Raw genomic sequence first — 18324 nt, forward strand, 5'->3', positions numbered from 1 at the left:
TGCATGGGCCTGAGGTACACTTAATTCACATACTTTCTTCAGTAGCTGATGACTTTTTTTTTTTTAAGATTTTTATTTATTTGACAGACAGATCACAAGTAGGCAGAGAGAGAGAGGAGGAAGCAGGCTCCCTGCCGAGCAGAGACCCTGAGATCATGACCTGAGCCGAAGGCAGAGGCTTTAACCACTGAGCCACCCAGGCGCCCCAGCTGATGACTTTTTTAAGACTTTATTTTTTTAAGAGCAGTTTTAAGTCCACAGCATAATTGAGAGGAAGGTACAGAGATTTCCCATTTATCTCCTACCCTCACCCATTCATAACATCCCCTATTATCAACATTTCCCATCAGAGCGGTACATTTATTTCAGTTGATAAACCCATACTGACACATCATCATCATCACCCGAAGTCCATACTTTATAGTAGTGATTCACTCTTGGTGTTCTGTGTTCTATGGGTTGGCAAAAATGTATAATGATCTGTATCCTTCATTATTATATCATGCAGAATATTTTCACTGAATATTTTCAGAGCTTTTTAGCTCTCTGTGCTCTGCTTATTCATCCTTCCCTACCGTCCCACCACCTGGCAAGTGATCTTTTTATTGTCTCTACAATTTGGCTTTTTCTAGAATGTCACATAGTTGGAATCATGAAGTGTGTAGCCTTTTCAGATTGACTTCTTTCACTTAGTAATATGACCTAAGCTTCTTCCATCGTTTTTCATGGCTTGATAACATTTCTTTTTAGTGTTGAATAATATTCCATTGTCTGAATACACCACAATTTGTCCATTCACCTACTGAAGGATTTCTTGGTTGTTTCCAGGTTTTGGCAATTATGAGTAAAGCTGCCGAAAACATAACATGTGTAGACTTCTGTGTGGCTATAACTCCTTTGGGTAAATACCAAGGAGCATGATTGCTGGATCATATTGTAAGAGTACGTTTAGTTTTTAAGAAAATGCCAAATTGTCCTCTAAATGCCTGTACCATTTTTGCATTCTCCCCAACATTGAATGACAGTTCAGAGGTACTACTTCTGAGCTTATTTTTTTCTCCTTAGGTTTTGTTTCTGTTTTCTTCCTATTTTCTCTTATTTCCATATAGGGTCTCTAGCAAAAACTATCTGACTCTCAGAATGTGTAGCATTTCAGTATCTTCTGCCATCCAGCCTTTGCATTTTATTGATGTCTGCGAACATCAATTGTTGGCTCCTGGGTATTTGTTTAGTAAGTAGGTAGCTGAAGGGACTTGGCACATTTCATTTGTATGAATGGCCAGACTTTTGGGTCTTATTTAAATCCTGAGGCACCACATGCTGACAAAAGCTTCTCAGATGTCTCTGGAATTGGAAGAGGTACTTATCAAATATATATATAGATATAGATATATAGATATAGATATTTTGGTTGAGGAAGAGTTTTGAGTTAATTACATATAAACTCTGAAAATTCATTTAAATTTTACATTTAGATTCTGCTATAATTTAGATCATATATTTTGTCTTGCATTTAATTTTCATGAAGCATATTTTTTAGGATCATCTATATCAGTACTGTCTAATGGAAATATAAGTCAAGTTTTATATAAAATTTTAGAATCCAGGATCCAGGATTTAAACTCTGGACAGTCTGATTCGAGAGCTTATTTTCTTAAAGTCTGTTCCAGATTGCTTCCTTAGCATATCTTAGCAATGCATTTTTAAATTTTATGATTGAGGGGTGAAGAGTGGGGATGGCTCGATTTATGCAATTAATATATTTTGGAAACTTGAGCGTAAATTAACACTTTAAATAAATCAATTCTGTTTGCCATTAATTTGTTTTAATTTTAGAGTTGCTTTATCTTAATTTCTCACTGATCTCCCATTACAATTGAGCCTCAACACTTAATTACTCTGTCCTACTCTGACTTGGGGGGGGAAAAAAACTACTGATATGTAAGGCAAAGTTTCTGGTGTTAGAGAGAAGTGGAGCCCAGAAAGAGCAGCAACTATTTATTGAGTGATTATTGTATGCCAGGCACTGTGCTGATAAGACTTTGCACTTATTTTCTTGTTTAATCATTAAAATGATGCTGTGTCTAGGAAGTGCCAGAAGCTGTGTGGCTGCAGTCCAAAACAATTAGATTGTGTGAGAATTCCTGTCTTCGGTTCTGGGGACCATATTTTAAAAGAGACATGAACCATGAAGGGGAAGTTAGGTGGCTGAGTGGTAGATGAGTGGCCAGAAAATAATGTGATATTAGGAGAGGTTGTAGAAATTGTTATCTTTACCCCAAGGAAAGAAGACTCAGTGGATAGAATGGTTGTCTTTAAGTATTTAGGACAAGGCACATGATCTAAGGAGAGACCCGACTTTGAGAAAGGAATATGCTCTTCTGTCTTTCTCCAAAGAATATAGAAGAGAAGTTTGCAGAATAACACATTTTCATTTCTGAATAAGAAAGAACTTTCTCAAAGAATTGTTTGAAAAACTAAACCAACTTTCTGTTTAGATGTATTTGGACAGAGGCTAGGTTCTTACCTAGATATTTTAAATTAAACGCTTATATTTGGAAAATTTGGATTATACGAATTGGCCATTAGGTGAGTTGGTGATTTTGTCATAAATTGTGTTCTAAAATCGGATGCTTTTGTAATGTAAGTAATTGTCTCAGTTTGTAAATTAAGCTGGAGATTGTGACTTAATAAGAATGTCAGAGCTAGGGGCGCCTGGGTGGCTCAGTGGGTTAAAGCCTCTGCCTTCGGCTCAGGTCATGATCTCAGAGTAGTGGGATCGAGCCCCACGTTGGGCTCTCCGCTCAGTGGGGACCCTGCTTCCCTTCTCTCTCTGCCTGCCTCTCTGCCTACTTGTGATCTCTGTCTGTCAAATAAATAAATAAAAATCTTAAAAAAAAAAAGAATGTCAGAGCCAAGAAGGATGAAATCTTAAAGTCTAACCTCATTTTGCAAATGAGGAAACAGAAAGTTAGAGATGATAGAGTCCCTGTTGGACAAATAGTCTGGCATTGACTTCAGCTCCACTGCTTTTTTTTTTTTCATTACCATTCCTAGTATGTAGATGAAACAGATTAAGTCACATATAGCACATGTTTAAAGGTCCTTCTTAATCTTATCCAGAGCTAACAGAATGAAGAAGCTGTAATTCTAATTGGGGCACACTGGAGTCCTTTTGTGGTTGTTATCTCATCTGAACTTGGAGCTCAGTGATTTTCCTAAAGACAAATTTTCTCTTTCTTCATGGTGTTTTGGTTTCTTGAAGACATATGCATCTTCACAATGAAAGTAGAAGAAAGGTACAGTGGCTCTGATAATTTGGTGTTCATTCAACAAATATTTATTGAAGGTTTCTTATGTGCCAAACACTTTTCTAAGCATAATTGTACTTTCACAAGCTTTTACTCTGAGATGGGAAACCATAAAGTAGTTTTGAGCCAAGGATGAGATTTGCTTTTTTTTTTTTTTTAAAGATTTTATTTATTTATTTATTTGACAGAGCACAAGCAGGGGCAGCAGCAGGCAGAGGGAGAGGGAGAAGGAGGCTCCCTGCTGAGCAGGAGGAAGCCTGATAATGGGACTCCATTCCAGGACCCTGGGGTCATGACCTGAGCCACACGCAGCTGCTTAGCCAACTGAGCCACACAGGTGCGCCTCCCCCACCCCCTGTTTTTTTTTAAAAGAGGAGTTTGAGTCAGGTGTAGTCGACCTTGATTTAGTGAGACACACCTTTTGGCTGCTAGGCACAAGATTGGAATAACAGCAATTAGAGGTTTATATAAGTTGTATATGTAAGTTCACAACAAGTTATTTAAGTAAGTTCACAATAAAACAAGTATAAACCTCTTGAAAATATTTACCATGTACCAGCTTGAAAAACATTCTAACTTCTTTTTTTTTAAACATTATAACTTTTTTTTTTTTTTTTAAGATTTTATTTATTTATTTGACAGAGAGAGATCACAAGTAGATGGAGAGGCAGGCAGAGAGAGAGAGAGAGAGGGAAGCAGGCACCCTGCTGAGCAGAGAGCCCGATGCGGGACTCGATCCCAGGACCCTGAGATCACGACCTGAGCCGAAGGCAGCGGCTTAATCCACTGAGCCACCCAGGCGCCCATAAACATTATAACTTCTTGATGGAAGTTTGAATACCACCTGGGTTTGAATTCCACATCTCAGTGGTGATCTGATTTTGAAATGTACGAATTCTCTGAGTTTCAGTTTTCTTATTGGTGAAATGGGGGTAAAACCTTTTTCATGGGACTTTTTGATGATTAAATTATTAAAGTGGGGCCATGCAGGTAAAATGCTCAGCCCAGTGCCTGGCACTTTTTTGTTTTGTTTTGCTTTGTTGTTATTGTTGTTGTTTTTAGTTTTATTTATTTATTTGTCAGAGAGAGAGAGAAAGAGAGAGAACACACAAGCATGGGGAGCTGCAGGCAGAGGGAGAGGGCCTCACTGGGCAGGGAGCCGGATGCGTGGCTGTTTCCCAGGACCCTGGGATCATGACCTGAACGGAAGGCAGACACTTAACCAACTGAGCCACCCAGGCGCCCCTTGGCACTTTGTAAACATTCAGTCAAATTGTTACTATGATAATTTAGTCAAGGGAATTTTAAGATGGGTAAGTTATTTTATTTATTTATTTATTTATTTATTTTTAAAGATTTTATTTATTTATTTGACAGAGAGAGATCACAAGTAGACGGAGAGGAAGGCAGAGAGAGAGAGAGAGAGAGAGAGAGGGAAGCAGGCTTCTTGCTGAGCAGAGAGCCCGATGTGGGACTCGATCCCAGGACCCTGAGATCATGACCTGAGCCGAAGGCAGCGGCTTAACCCACTGAGCCACCCAGGCGCCCCTGGGTAAGTTATTTTAAAGATAGATTTGGGGTGCTAATTCAGAGTGTTAATTTATTTTTAGTTTAGACTAAATGTCTTAAATACCTTTGTCTAGAAATCCTGACATTGACTCAATGCTTAAAATAATACCCTTCCTCAACACTGTTTTACGTGTATATGAATTAATCCTTTTGTATGTCACTAGCTGTTTTTGTGGTGTCACAATGTAGCAAATTCTAGAGCTCTCCTCCACATTCCACAGCCCTTATCAGTTTTGGACCAATTCTGGAGGTTTGGCTATTGATGAAAGCAGGCAGGGAAGAGCCCCATCCTTAGGTCTCAGTTGACCTCTAGCCGAGGACACCCAAGGGACTGGTTCACTGTGAAGCCTCCCTGGGTTTTAGGGGTATGTGATATGTGTGTACTCTGTAATCCAGAATGTTTGTCCTCCTGAAGAGTAAACACACCATCTTATGGTTCTGTGGACGAGTTCACCTCTGCAGTGTTTTCTGTTTGCCCATTTTTACACCTGGAAATTCAGTCTGACTTTTAGTTCAGTATTGTTATCTATGGCTGTGTCTGGTTTTAAAAGCATAACAAATTTGACTTGACAGTCTCCAAGTGATACTAGGAGAAAGTTCTGTGTAAAACTGACTTGGAACTCTGTAAAACATGTCTTTAGGGTGCCCTCCTTTCCTTTTGCTATGGCTGTCAGCTGCTTCTAGCCTTATTTTCCTGAGGGTTTAGGCATCACCCAGCTGAGCTGATAAATTTATCTGGGTTAATAGGAGAGGGTTAGGGGACATTTTAACCTTTTTGGAGGCATTATTTTGCTTTCCTCTCCCCTCAGTTATTTGAAAGTACTTTGGCAAAACTAAGACCACTGAGTTAATACAATATTTCAGCATTATTTTCAGTTGAGCCATTAGTGAATGTCATGGTCATTAGAATTCTAGATCATGGAAAAGGTAGGTGCCTGGCAGGTCTTTTGTGAAGATATGGGCATGTAGAGCACTTTTTGTTTTCCTTTTGGATTGTGTAATTTTTAAAATTTTACTTTAAAATATAAAATTTTGGGGCACCTGGGTGGCTCAGTGGGTTAAAGCCTCTGCCTTCAGCTCAGGTCATGATCCCAGGGTCCTGGGATGGAGCCCCACATCGGGCTATCTGCTCAGCAGGGAGCCTGCTTCCTCCTCTCTCTCTGCCTGCCTCTCTGCCTACTTGTGATCTCTGTCTGTCAAATAAATAAGTAAAATCTTTAAAAAGTGCGCCTGTGTGGCTCAGTGGGGTAAAGCCTCTGCTTTCAGCTCAGGTCATGATCCCAGGGTCCTGGGATCAAGCCCCACATAGGGCTATCTGCTTCCCTTCCTCTCTCTATGCCTGCCTCTCTGCTTGTGATCTCTGTCAAATAAATAAATAAAATCTTGTGCTCGCTTCGGCAGCACATATACTAAAATTGGAACGATACAGAGAAGATTAGCATGGCCCCTGCGCAAGGATGACACGCAAATTCGTGAAGCGTTCCATATTTAAAAAAAAAAAAAATCTTTAAAAAAATATATAAAATTTTAATTTTATACTTTTTCTGATATGGGAAAAGGTCTGGTAATTGTGGATTAATTGGTATATAGAGAAATATTTAAAGAAGACAACAAAAATCAACTAATCCTACTCAGAGATAAACCAGTTAGCCTCCCCCCCCCCTTTTTAAAAGATTTTATTTGGGAGAGAGAGAGAGAGACAGAATGAGTGAGTGCACAAGTGGGGCTGGGGGAAAGAGGCAGAGGGAGAGGAAGAGGCAGACTCCCTGCAGAGCAGGGAGCCAGATGTGGGCTTGATCCCATGGAGCCAATGGGCAGATGCTTAACAGACTGAGACACATAGGTGCCCCATTGTTAACCTTTTTTGAGACATATCTGTTTCCTCTCTTACTCTGAGTATGTGTGTACATGTGTGTTCATATAGTATATAGTTTTACAGGGTGTTTCAGTTTGTTTATTATAATATGAACATTTCCCTATATCATTAACACTATTTGCAAATAAGTTATTATTTATTATTATTATTTTTTGATGAGCATCTTGTTTTTTAAACTGAAATATAGTTGACATACACCATCATATTAGTTTTAGCAAATCTGTGTTTGGCCACCTGCTATTTAATCTTAGGGTTTTTCTGAAACGTACTTAACTAATTCCCTATTACTGAATGTTAGGATATTTCTATTTTTTTCATTGTGATGGCATATATCTGTATCTGTCTGTCTTTCTATCTATACCTTACAAATAATGGCTTTTATATGAACTTTGTGTCTGGGTCTCTGATTATTGCCATAGAATATTTCCCAAGAAGAGGAGTTTGAGAGTCAAAGGTGTGAACTTTTTAAGACCCCCCAGATCTGTAGTCCTTTCTGGGAAGGTGGCACCATTTACATTTTACCCACCATCATACAGAGGCAGGCAGAAGCATGGGTTTTTAGGGGTACAAGTTAGGGCTGGCTCTGTTTTAGCCATTATCCTAAGTTTACACGTTTAAAAAAGAGGTGGTGGAATCACAGAGCTAAAATCTTTAGATCTGTATCTAGAAAAGATCTAGTCCTACTTTGATACTTTTATAGATGAAAAAACTGAGAACTACAACAAGAAGTTAATTCATTAACCCAAGATCATATAGCTGGGAATTGGCTGAGTCAGGATTTAGACACTTGACTCCTTTTTGTCCTGTGTCATTTCTTCTTCAGCTTGAACCAATGCACCAGAGATAGTTGTCTCTAGGACTGAACTCGAGACAGTTTGATCCTGAGGGGACAGACCTTTTTTTTTTTTTTTTTCCTGCTACAGCATAGCCTCTGTTTGGTGTATAGTACCATCACCTATCATCTTGCCCCTTGACATGCCTCTTGCCCATATTTCCAGCAAAATCCCCAGGCTTAATTTTGATAGGGTTAGCTTGAGTTATGTGTCTCTGTGGCCAAGGGAGTAGAATACCTTGGCTAGGTCTGAGTCACATGGCTGCATGTGTGGCCCTAGGTAAGGATGAAGGGAAGTTATCAATTTAAGCCTAATACACAGAGTGAAAATAAGGGAGAAATGATTAAAAAAAGAAAAGAGGTGTTCTGTTATGAGAGGAGAGAGTTCTGGGCAGGCAAAAACAACAGATGCTCATGGCAGATGAAATGGGGCTGGCCAGAAGAAGCATATGCCATACAGAAGAATAGCAAGCACAGAGGCCAGGGGTGGGCTAGAGCCTAGCATATGAAGAATGGGAAGAAGTGAGGAGGTGTTAGGGTGGGGAGAGCAGGACTGGAGAGAAGGGAATTAGAAAGGTAGGCTGAAGTCCGTAGTGCAGGAGTGGCTGCTTGGATTTTATCTAATGAAAATGGGAAGTGATTGAAGTTGTTGAAGCAGTTTGGCATTTTAAAAAGATCACTCTTGGGGCTCCTGGCTGGCTCTGTTGGTAGAGCAAGCGATTCTTGATCTCATGGATGTGAACAAGCCCTCTGTTGGGTGTAGGGATTACTTAAAAATAAAATCTTTAAAAAGATCATTCTTCATTCCATTTTTCATGCTGTAGAAGGGAAGCAGGGCACTAGGGAGGTGCTTATAGGTAAGAGAGGAAAGTTTCTTGGATGGGAATGGTGGCAGTTGTGATACAAATAGATAAATAAACCACATTTTGTGTAGATCAGTAGAACCTGATTATTTTTTTAATTAATTATTTTTATTAACATATAATGTATTATTTGCCCCAGGGGTACAGGTTTGTGAATCGTCAGGCTTACACACTTCACAGCACTCACCGGATCACATACCTTCCCCAATGTCCATAACCCCAACCACCCTTTCCACCCCCCTCCCACCCCCCACCCCGCCCAGCAACCTGCAGTCAGTAGAACCTGATTATTGATGGGATGTAAGGAGAGGGGAATGGAATAGATTTCTGGCTTGATTAACACAATGGATAGAATTGCCATTATTGAGACTTAGCACTCTTGTTGGTATTGTTTTGTGTCACTCACCTCCTTCCACCTAGACTGTGTACTTCTTGAAAATAGGATTAGACATCATCTCATCACCATTGATGGTAGCACTGTGTCCAGCATGTGATGGGCACTTGGTTCAGTATCTGTTAGGTGGGTAGTTGGAGAGGAGGCTTACAATAACAATAATAAATCCTACTTGTTAGGACATACCTTGTTGCATTTTTAAATTTGTTTAAAGTACAAATTATGTGGGAAGAAAATACCATGAGCTGTATTTTATGGAAAATGGAATCAGACCTCTGAGTTAAAGAAATCTGCTCTGATTTATTGACAGAGCTGTAACATATTGTAATCCTTGGTATTCTCATTAAATCATCTACCCTATTCTTATTCTAGTGGGTAATTTTTTTTTTCTGCCTAAAATTAGTATTTTTTTCTTCCTTTGGCATTCTAATATTAAGAGTCAAACAAAACACTAGGTAACTAGCCATATTGTCTTTGGGCGGTTCCTGCACCCTTTGATAACTGCTTTGATTATCTCAATTCCTTTCAGACTCTTTTTTCTTTTTTACCAAAAACCTCATTCTAAAGTGCTTTTGAAAAAGAGGCCCAGACCAGAAGAAATCAGTCAAAATGGCTCAATAACAAACTCCCTGAGGTTTTAGGGCAAGGTAGACCTCTTCCAGAATGTGCTTCTAACATGTAAGCACGGTGCTAGCTAGGGCTCAGGAGATGCTCACCAATGCTTGTTATTCATCCTTAGACAGTGCTTTGGTTTATCTTATTCATGGCTGTTGCTCTCTCTAGCATGCTTTTTATTTTCTCCCAAGGGAAACCTTAAAACAGGAGGAATTGAATAGAGGCAGTCTGAAAGAAATGGGTGCAGAACACAAGCTACCTTTATCAGGTGTCCTCAGTGTACAGGCTGTTGTCAGTGTAGAGTTCTCCTACAGTCCTGTGGTTTGCTTGGCCTATGTTTGCTGTTGGTTTTGCAGCCCCAAGGCCAAACGCAGGCTCTATTCCAGTGAGTAAATACCTTACCTTCTGGGGAAAAAGTGTGCATTTTGTTCTGCCATCCCTCCATTTGCTACAGATTTTTAATTTTTAAATATTTTTATTTATTTGAGAGAGAGCGAGCATGTGTGAGAGAGCATGCGCAGGGGGTAGGGTCAGAGGAAGAAGCAAACTCTCCACTGAGCAAGGAGCCTGACCCAGGACTCATCCCAGGACCCTGGGATCATGACCTGAGCTGAAGGCAGACACTTAAATGACTGAGCCACCCAGGCTCCCTGCTACAGATTTTTAAAAGTGATTTATTAATTTCAGAAACCAGAGTTACTTTCCCTATTCTTATTTGCATATTGCTGAAGGGTTATTAGAACTTTAAGTTCTGTTCCCTAAAAGTTTCTAAGGAAAAAATGTTCCAAAACTCTGGGTTCTCTCACATACTCCCAAATCAATCCTTGTTTTGTACATGTTGTGGTGTCATTAATGTTCTTGTGGAAAAATTGTTTAAGTAAGTAGAGCTGTGAAGGGGCTTGGTATATGGGGGTTGGGTGAAGATTTTGAGTTGGGTAATTAGGCAGCTACAACCATGTGGAACAGAAGCGATGATTACACTAATTAGTTAAGCCATTTTGTAAGTGCCATGTCGACCCAAGGGTAATGGCCTAGAAATGCTGCCTTTCCTGATTTATTTGATGGATGAAAAGGTTTTACATGTGGGTTTATTTGCTTTTTTTTTTTTTTTTTAAATTAGGGATTTCCCTGGTTTTCATCTGTTTCAATTTTAGTTCTCTGGTAAAGGAGAGGCAGGTGTATCTGATTTTGGAGATTTGGACTGGGGCTTTCTGTTTCTGTTTCCATCTCCTTCACTGTTGTAGTGGAGCAGATTTAAGAGGCTACCTGAAGTCAGGCAAGTCTTTGCCAACAACTGGAGTGTTATTTTTGGGCAGTATATAAGCAGCTTTCTAGTGGCAGGCCTCTTTCTGGTCATTTTTATACACCTAAGTTCTTCATGTGTACATTTATTTATCTACAGTTCTGTGGTGGCTGCTGTGTACCAGACACTCTTAGATGCAAAAGATAGAAAGATACGTAGCAGTTTGAGACTTAATAATTGTTCAGTGTTACTACCCCAGTTGCCCCAACTGCTTGGCGAGGTAAGTATGTATGTTTAGATTGACCTCATGCAGTTGTAGCTGAGTTTGCAAAACAGATTAAAGAAAAAGTTTCTGTAGAGCGAATCCCATTTATTTCCTTGTGGCTTTAAAATTTAAGCTGAATATCTTCAAATGATTTGCCTTCTAAAAAATAGTAAAAAGGTAAAAAAAAAAATCATTTGAATCTCATCAAATGATTTGCTTATAGGAATGCTGTAAATCTTTTAAAAATAAAAGTACAAAGTGAAAACATTTTGCCAAATTTTAATATGGTACTACGTGTAATTTACACATGCTGTGTGGTTTGATCCTGTCGTCGACTCTGAGGCAGGCAGGCAGGCAGGCAGGCAGGCAGGCAGGCAGGCAGGCATTACTGTTCCTGATAGTGGGCATGTTGTGTGGAGTTCAGAAGAGTTAGGTGTTCATAGCTAATATATAACAGGCACAAAAAACCCAGCATTTTCAAAACCAGCATTGTAGTATGTATACATACTAATCGGGCTAACTAAACATAGTGCTATTAAAACATGCTTGGGAGACTTTTTTCACACAGTGAACATTTTGTGCTAATTTGTTCACTCTTACCTTAGGTGAGAGTGATGGGCTTTATTAAAATCCGTAGTGAGGTGAAGAGCTAAATAGCCTTGCAGGAGTGTTTTGAGGATTACGTGGTTTCCATAGAAGCAAGGTGCTTCTAATGTGAGTGCTCAATATTTGGTAGCAAAAACGAAGTAAAACAAAAATAGGTAAAATTCTGAACACCAAAGGGGAGATAAAATTATTTTTAAGTTCCTTTGTTTACTTTATAATTGAAATTCTAATTATAATTTTTACCGACTTATTAATGTGGTTTCTCCAAAGGCCTATACTATTAACCTAATTTCAATTACTCCCTGTATGTGAAAGGATCAAAATCACTCCTTTTAAAATAAAAACTTCTCAGTTCAGTATGACCTTTTACAGTTAGTCTGAGTTAATGAACCTTTATTATATCATTACCACCTGAGGATTTTAAAGACCTATTGCTCTATTGCTCTGCTACCCAGCATCTTGCGGCTTGGGAATGAGACACAGCTGGGATCTTAGTCTTTAAATAGAATTTTGGGTAATAAAATGAGGTGGGTTATCAACAGCAAAGCGTGATGAAATATGATTGTAATGTAATGTTATTCAGTCACAAGATAGCCATTAAAATCACACTAATTAGGAAATATTTAATTGGCTTCTACGAAAAAATAGAAAATGTTATAGAGTAAATTGCCACCCAAAATCATGAACAGAGAATTAAAATTGATTCCGGACCTTTTTATGGTACTGAAATACATCATTCTAATACTTAAATATTTAGAGAAAAAAGAAATCTGAAACAACTGTTTAAAATATTTCATTTGTCTTATGGCATAATAATGAATATTGATTTCATTATTTGGATAATATTTTTGGAAAAAGTAGAAATTTAAAAAACTCAAAACTTTTTATAACTACAATTAAGGAATTATGATAATATTCCAAACTTATTTTATTACCTCATTTAAAAAACTGAAACTTCTTCCTTAAAATGGTTGAGTGGTTCCTGTAGGTCATTTTTTGATGGAATTCCTTTAAAAATATATTATTATTCCCTTTTCTCTATTTTAATGCATGTACTTAATGCTGCTTAGCTTTTTTTGATGACTCATGTTGACTGTTTTCTAGTATTCAATTAGTGATGTTGTCTCTGGGCTATAAATCTGTATCTTAAAGGCATTAATGGTAAATTATGTGTGATAGGTTTTAAGTAACAGTTTTAGTTAAATTATGCTTTTTAACAACTAGATATTCAGCCCCTATTGTAAATGTACATACAGAATCTTAAGAAAAAATGTTTCAAATACTTTTCAAGTAACAGCTCATTTATTCCTTACAACAACTTAATGAGGTTGTGTTATAATTATCCTCTTTTTAAATTTTTAATTTAATTTAATTTTTAAAAAAGATTTTATTCATTTGAAGTAGAGAGAGAGAGAGTACAAGCAGGGGGGAGCAGCAGGCAAAGGGAGAAGCAGGCTCCTGCTGAGCAGAGAACCTGATGTGAGGCTCGATCATGGGACCCTGGGATCACCACCTGAGCTGCAGGCGACATTTAACCAACTGAGCCACCCAAGTGCCCCATATCCTCTTTTTTTTAAGGTCACAGGGAAGTTAAGTACCTTGTCAATCTTACCTACTAGCAAGTAGTAGCGTTTAGATTTGAATTCTCTCTCTTTTTTTTTTTTTTTTTTTAAAGATTTTATTTATTTATTTGACAGAGAGAGATCACAAGTAGACGGAGAGGAAGGCAGAGAGAGAGAGAGAGAGAGGGAAGCAGGCCTCTTGCTGAGCAGAGAGCCCGATGCGGGACTCGATCCCAGGACCCTGAGATCATGACCTGAGCCGAAGGCAGCGGCTTAACCCACTGAGCCACCCAGGCGCCCCTAGATTTGAATTCTCTTGTCTGGCACCAGAGCCTTCACTCTTTTTTTTTTTTTAAAGGGCTATAATATATTCTTATTTATTTATTTATTTATTTATTTTCAGTGTAACAGAATTCATTGTTTATGCACCACGCCCAGTGCTCCATGCAATACGTGCCCTCCATTATACTCACCACCTGGCTCCCCCAACTTCCCACCCCCACCCCTTCAAAACCCTCAGATTGTTTTTCAGAGTCCATAGTCTCTCATGGTTCATCTCCCCTTCCAATTTCCCTCAACTCCCTTCTCCTCTCCATCTCCCTGTGTCCTCCATGTTATTTGTTATGCTCCACCAAGGTAATCTTTTTGTTGTATAATGAGTGGACCTTTTCATTTTGGGTAATCTATGGCCTGTTTTGTTTCCATCCTGATTTTTGTATGTTTTGGAACTTTTGTTCACTCATTTGTTCATCAGCACATATTGATACCCATTGTACCCATTATGTGGTGCTAAGGGTGCAACAAGTAATCCAGGTTGGCTCTTACCTGTTGGAGTTCAGTGTCTAACAATCCATGACTGTCAGTGCTTGATGTCTAGAGGAAGGAAGACAGATGTAGCAGAGTGCAACTTACTGTGGGGTTAAAAAGAACTCCCTGAGAAAGAAGCAAGGGGCTGAAAGGTGAGCAGGGTTAATCCAGATTGGGACGGAGGTGTGAGGAGAAGAGGGGTGACATTCTAGTTCAGAAGGAGCAGTCAAGCACAAAGGCTTGGATAGAGGCTGTGTTAAGTTGCTCAGGGAACTGCCAATAAATCCTTTGTGGCTGAAGCTCAGTGTTTTGCTTTGGGAGGGGTGAAAGGTGTAAATAGTGTAAAAGTGTTCTAAAGGTCAGATAGAAGAGTAAAAAAAATTAACTTTATACTTCATTGTCATTTCTGGGATAATAAAAGTGTAGAAACAGAGTATATGGCTTCCATACTTGTAGGGGGCACAGAATAATAAATCAAAAGGAGCAAGAAAGGAGGTTAAAATAAAATAGATGGGATAAATAGCATAAAATAAGATGGTACATCTTACAAATGTGTTTGTAATTACATTAAATATGTATGGACTAAATTAAAAGACAAAGATTGTCAGACTGATAAAAAACCAACCAGCCAAAGAAGGTTCTACTTTTACTTCATTGGTTCTCACAATATGAGAAGTAACAGGCAGTGGCTGTGGAATAATATACCCCCATCTCCCCACCTCTCCTTGTACTCTGGAAGCTGTCACCTTCTTGGGAAGGGCACTGGGGTTCCCACTGTTAAGTGCAGTGGTCATACTGGTAGATTAGTTGTATTTAGATTATGAAGGACTAGTTCCACTCCCTACCAGTGAGACCTTTTATGGCAAATGTAGAGTTTTATTCACATCCCTAGTGACTTATATGTTTCACTTGTGGTATTTGGTACACGTAAGTATGAATACCTTACCTAGCATTTATCATGTGCATACTTTTGATTTCCATGTGAGATTGTAAACTCTTTGCCGCCAGGGAGCTTATTATAGTTTTCACTTTTCCATAATACCTGCTAAAATATGTATAAATATATAATAAATATTTCTTAATTCAGTCAAGGTTAAATCTGACTTCTGCGTAAGGATGTTCTACCTCTGAGTGCTTTGGAGGTTTATTTGTATATATAGCATGGAAAACCACTTCTTTACACAATGAAGAACCTAATGACCTACTTTTCCATGAATACATTTTATAGGTAGAAGAGTATTCTTTTGGGGTGGAGGGATGGGTGAAATAGGTGAAGGAAATTAAGAGTACACCTGTCTTGCTGAGTTTAATGTATAGAATTGTTGAATCACTTATATTGTACACTTGAAACTAAAGTAAGGCAATATGTTAACATATTGGAATTAAATTAAAATTTAAAAAAATTGCACCCAAAAAAGGTATTCTTTTGTGTTTTGAAAAGTATGCTTTATTTAATATCAAAATTAATAGTTTGCTTATATGAAAGCTGTAATAAATTAGTATTAAAATAATAAAAATATATTTCTTGGAAGAAGTCTTGTGCAAAACCTATCAAAACAGCAATTTCTTTTTCTGGAGTGAAAGATACTTTTTTTTTTTTCTTTAAAGATTTTATTTATTTATTTGTCATAGAGAGAGAAGCGAGAATGAGCACAGGCAGAGTGGCAGGCAGAGGCAGAGGGAGAAGCAGGCTCCCTGCCAAGCAAGGAGCCCGATGTGGGACTCCATCCCAGGACGCTAGGATCATGACCTGAGCCGAAGGCAGCCGCTTAACCAACTGAGCCACCCAGGCGTCCCTGAAAGAGATTTTTGATTCTGAGTCCAAATGCCTAAAGTTCTCTTGTTGACTGAGAATGTACTGCTTGATATGAAACTCAGTTGACTTTCATGTAAGAGCTGCTCCTTATAAGTGGAAAGAATTACAGAGTCCAAAGTAAAAGCAAGACATTATGTTTTTTAATTTCAACGTATAAAAATTAAAACAGGCAGCTAGGGTCTAGTTGGTATACTTTTTTGCAGTAGGTATTTTGGAAATGTTTACTGAGAAAGTAAAAACGGGTAAATGCAGCTTCCCCTCAGTGTCCTGGTGGTCCTCCTGTTTAGTGATCTGTTTGTTGTCATGAAATCACAGAGTTTTAAACCAAGGAAAGGTTCTTAGAAACCTCGTAGTGCTGAGAGGACGAGACTGAAGTTATATTGCTAACTCTAGAAGGAACTAGAAAGGGAGATGTTAAGAGGGAGAGTCAGTGTCAGTGAGAGAGATGAGAGACTGGGATTGAGAGGAGAGAGGCATAGAGCATGATAAAGAAAACAGTATGCCCCCTTTGCTCCTTCTCAGAAGTAGGAAGTCAAGCAGTGATCTGAAGCAGACATGAGGTGAGCGGAGACTGGTAGTAGTGGGATCTAAGAACATTCTGTACCTTCAGTATAAGCCACCTTAAGCTAATTGAGGCTTGCTGGCTGAGCTTTAGGCCAGAGACCATAGAGCTAGCTGACTCAGGGAGATAGAGATGTTAAGGAGAGAAGTGGCACATTGAAATTTATGTGGCTGATGATTTGTCAGATTTCAGATTTTTTATATCTTAGCAGAAGGGTATAACCTCACACTCACTTTTCTACTTTCAGATCTGAGCAAAATTGTTTGACCATCCTTGCTTGGTTAGGTTTGACTTTTTAAGAAGAGTCATAATGCAAACTAATTTTCAGAGGTATTTGAATATTTTAGTTATCCTTTCACAAGTCACACAAGGTGATTTGCTGCTGTGAAACAAGTGTTAAAACTGTGTGTGTGTGTGTGTGTGTGTGTGTGTGTGCGCGCGCCGTGCTCTTTTTTATGGTTGCCCACAGCGCCCGCTGGATTTCTGTCAAGCCTGTGGCATTTACCTGGCACCAGATTTAGGTTCTTAAATCCCCAAATACCTCCCTGAAGTCAGGTGGAAGCCTGGCCCAATTGAGGCTGACAGTCTTAGCTACTGATTATCAGTTGTTTTCTTTGGTATTACCGTGCTGATTTAAAGGTTCTCAGGAAAGCATGTGCTCTTTGCTTGTTTGTAGTCTAAAGTCCATTTCTGGTGACATCATTGGAAGTCTCTCAGTTTGACCTCTTACTTCGTAGGTTCTGTACATAAATAAATTAAGACAGTTAATTTGTTCTATTACACAAGTAATGCATGTTCATTTTAGGAAAATCAGAAAACAGAGAAAACAAAAAGAAAAAAAATATAAATTAATCTATAATCTCCCCTCCTAGAGAAACCACTGGTAACATTTTAGTGCATATTTAAGTGGTTTTCTCTGTACATTTATTTGCATACTATTAACTATATTTTAATAAAAATGAGTTTGTACTACATACACTGTTTTGTACTAGCATTTCTCATTTGATGTATTCTATACCTGATGTCAATAAATATAGTTTTGTATTTTCCAAAAGACACATCTCTTTGTCTCTATCTTTTAAATATAGGGAAGTGCAAGAAAACAAAAAAGTCCCGTAATCTCATAACCACTGTTGACCTATTTGAGTGGGTAATAGTAAAACATCTAACATTAAGTGGTTGCTTACTATATGCCAGGGGCTGTTCTATCTGTGAATTCCTCTAATCCTCACAAAAGCTGTAAGAAGTAGAAATACTTTTATGTCCATTTTAGCATTCATTCATCCACCATCCATCCATTTCTGTATGAAAGGGATCTAAAAAGTTATAATAAATTTGGAGATCCTTATCAGCATGGACAGAGCTATTTCATTCCGTATAACAGTTACATAGACATCCTTTTTGTAACTTGGTTTAATTATCTAGTTCACTACAATAGACAATTTGGTTATTTCCAGATTTTTCAGTTATAAACAATGTGGTAATAATATACTAATATTTACTAAGTGATAAAATCAGGTGCTATATGTAAAGTTCATAGAATAGTGCCTGTTACATAGTAAGATAATTATTGCTATTACTGTTAATACTATGTGGCATACCCCGTGCTGAAATTTTATTTAATCTTCAAAATAATATATCCCTAAGAGATAGTGTTATTATTCCTAGTTAAGGAAACTAAGGCCTAGAGAAGTTAAACAGTTTTCATTGTGTCATATTGTAAAGCAAGTAAAACGTAGGATTTGAACCCATCCTTGTGATTCTGGAGCACATGGTCTTGACTACTCCCATCTCTGTGTGCCCAACTTCCAGGGGCCAGGGAGTTGTGATCTCCCAGTACCCAGAATTGGAGGAGTGTGGATATTGGTAAACATTTATTTTGGTGAGAACATTTAAGTTCTACTCTCAGTAAATTTCATTCATGCAATACAGTGTTACCAACTATAGTCACCATGTTTTCCATTAGGTCCTCATACCTTATTCATCTTAATAGCTGAAAGTTT

The 18324-nt window shown here is 38.3% G+C and overlaps 1 protein-coding gene and 1 non-coding gene across 2 annotated transcripts in view; both read left to right on the forward strand.

The window, feature by feature from the left end:
* PSD3 (pleckstrin and Sec7 domain containing 3) overlaps positions 1-18324 on the forward strand; it is a 735018-nt gene that overhangs the window by 220691 nt on the left and 496003 nt on the right.
* LOC125094498 (U6 spliceosomal RNA) lies at positions 6266-6372 on the forward strand. The gene has a single exon (XR_007125526.1). It is a non-coding gene; the product is annotated as a U6 spliceosomal RNA (small nuclear RNA).

Source organism: Lutra lutra, chromosome 2, assembly GCF_902655055.1.
Source record: "Lutra lutra chromosome 2, mLutLut1.2, whole genome shotgun sequence".
In the NCBI taxonomy this organism is placed as follows: Eukaryota; Metazoa; Chordata; class Mammalia; order Carnivora; family Mustelidae; genus Lutra; species Lutra lutra.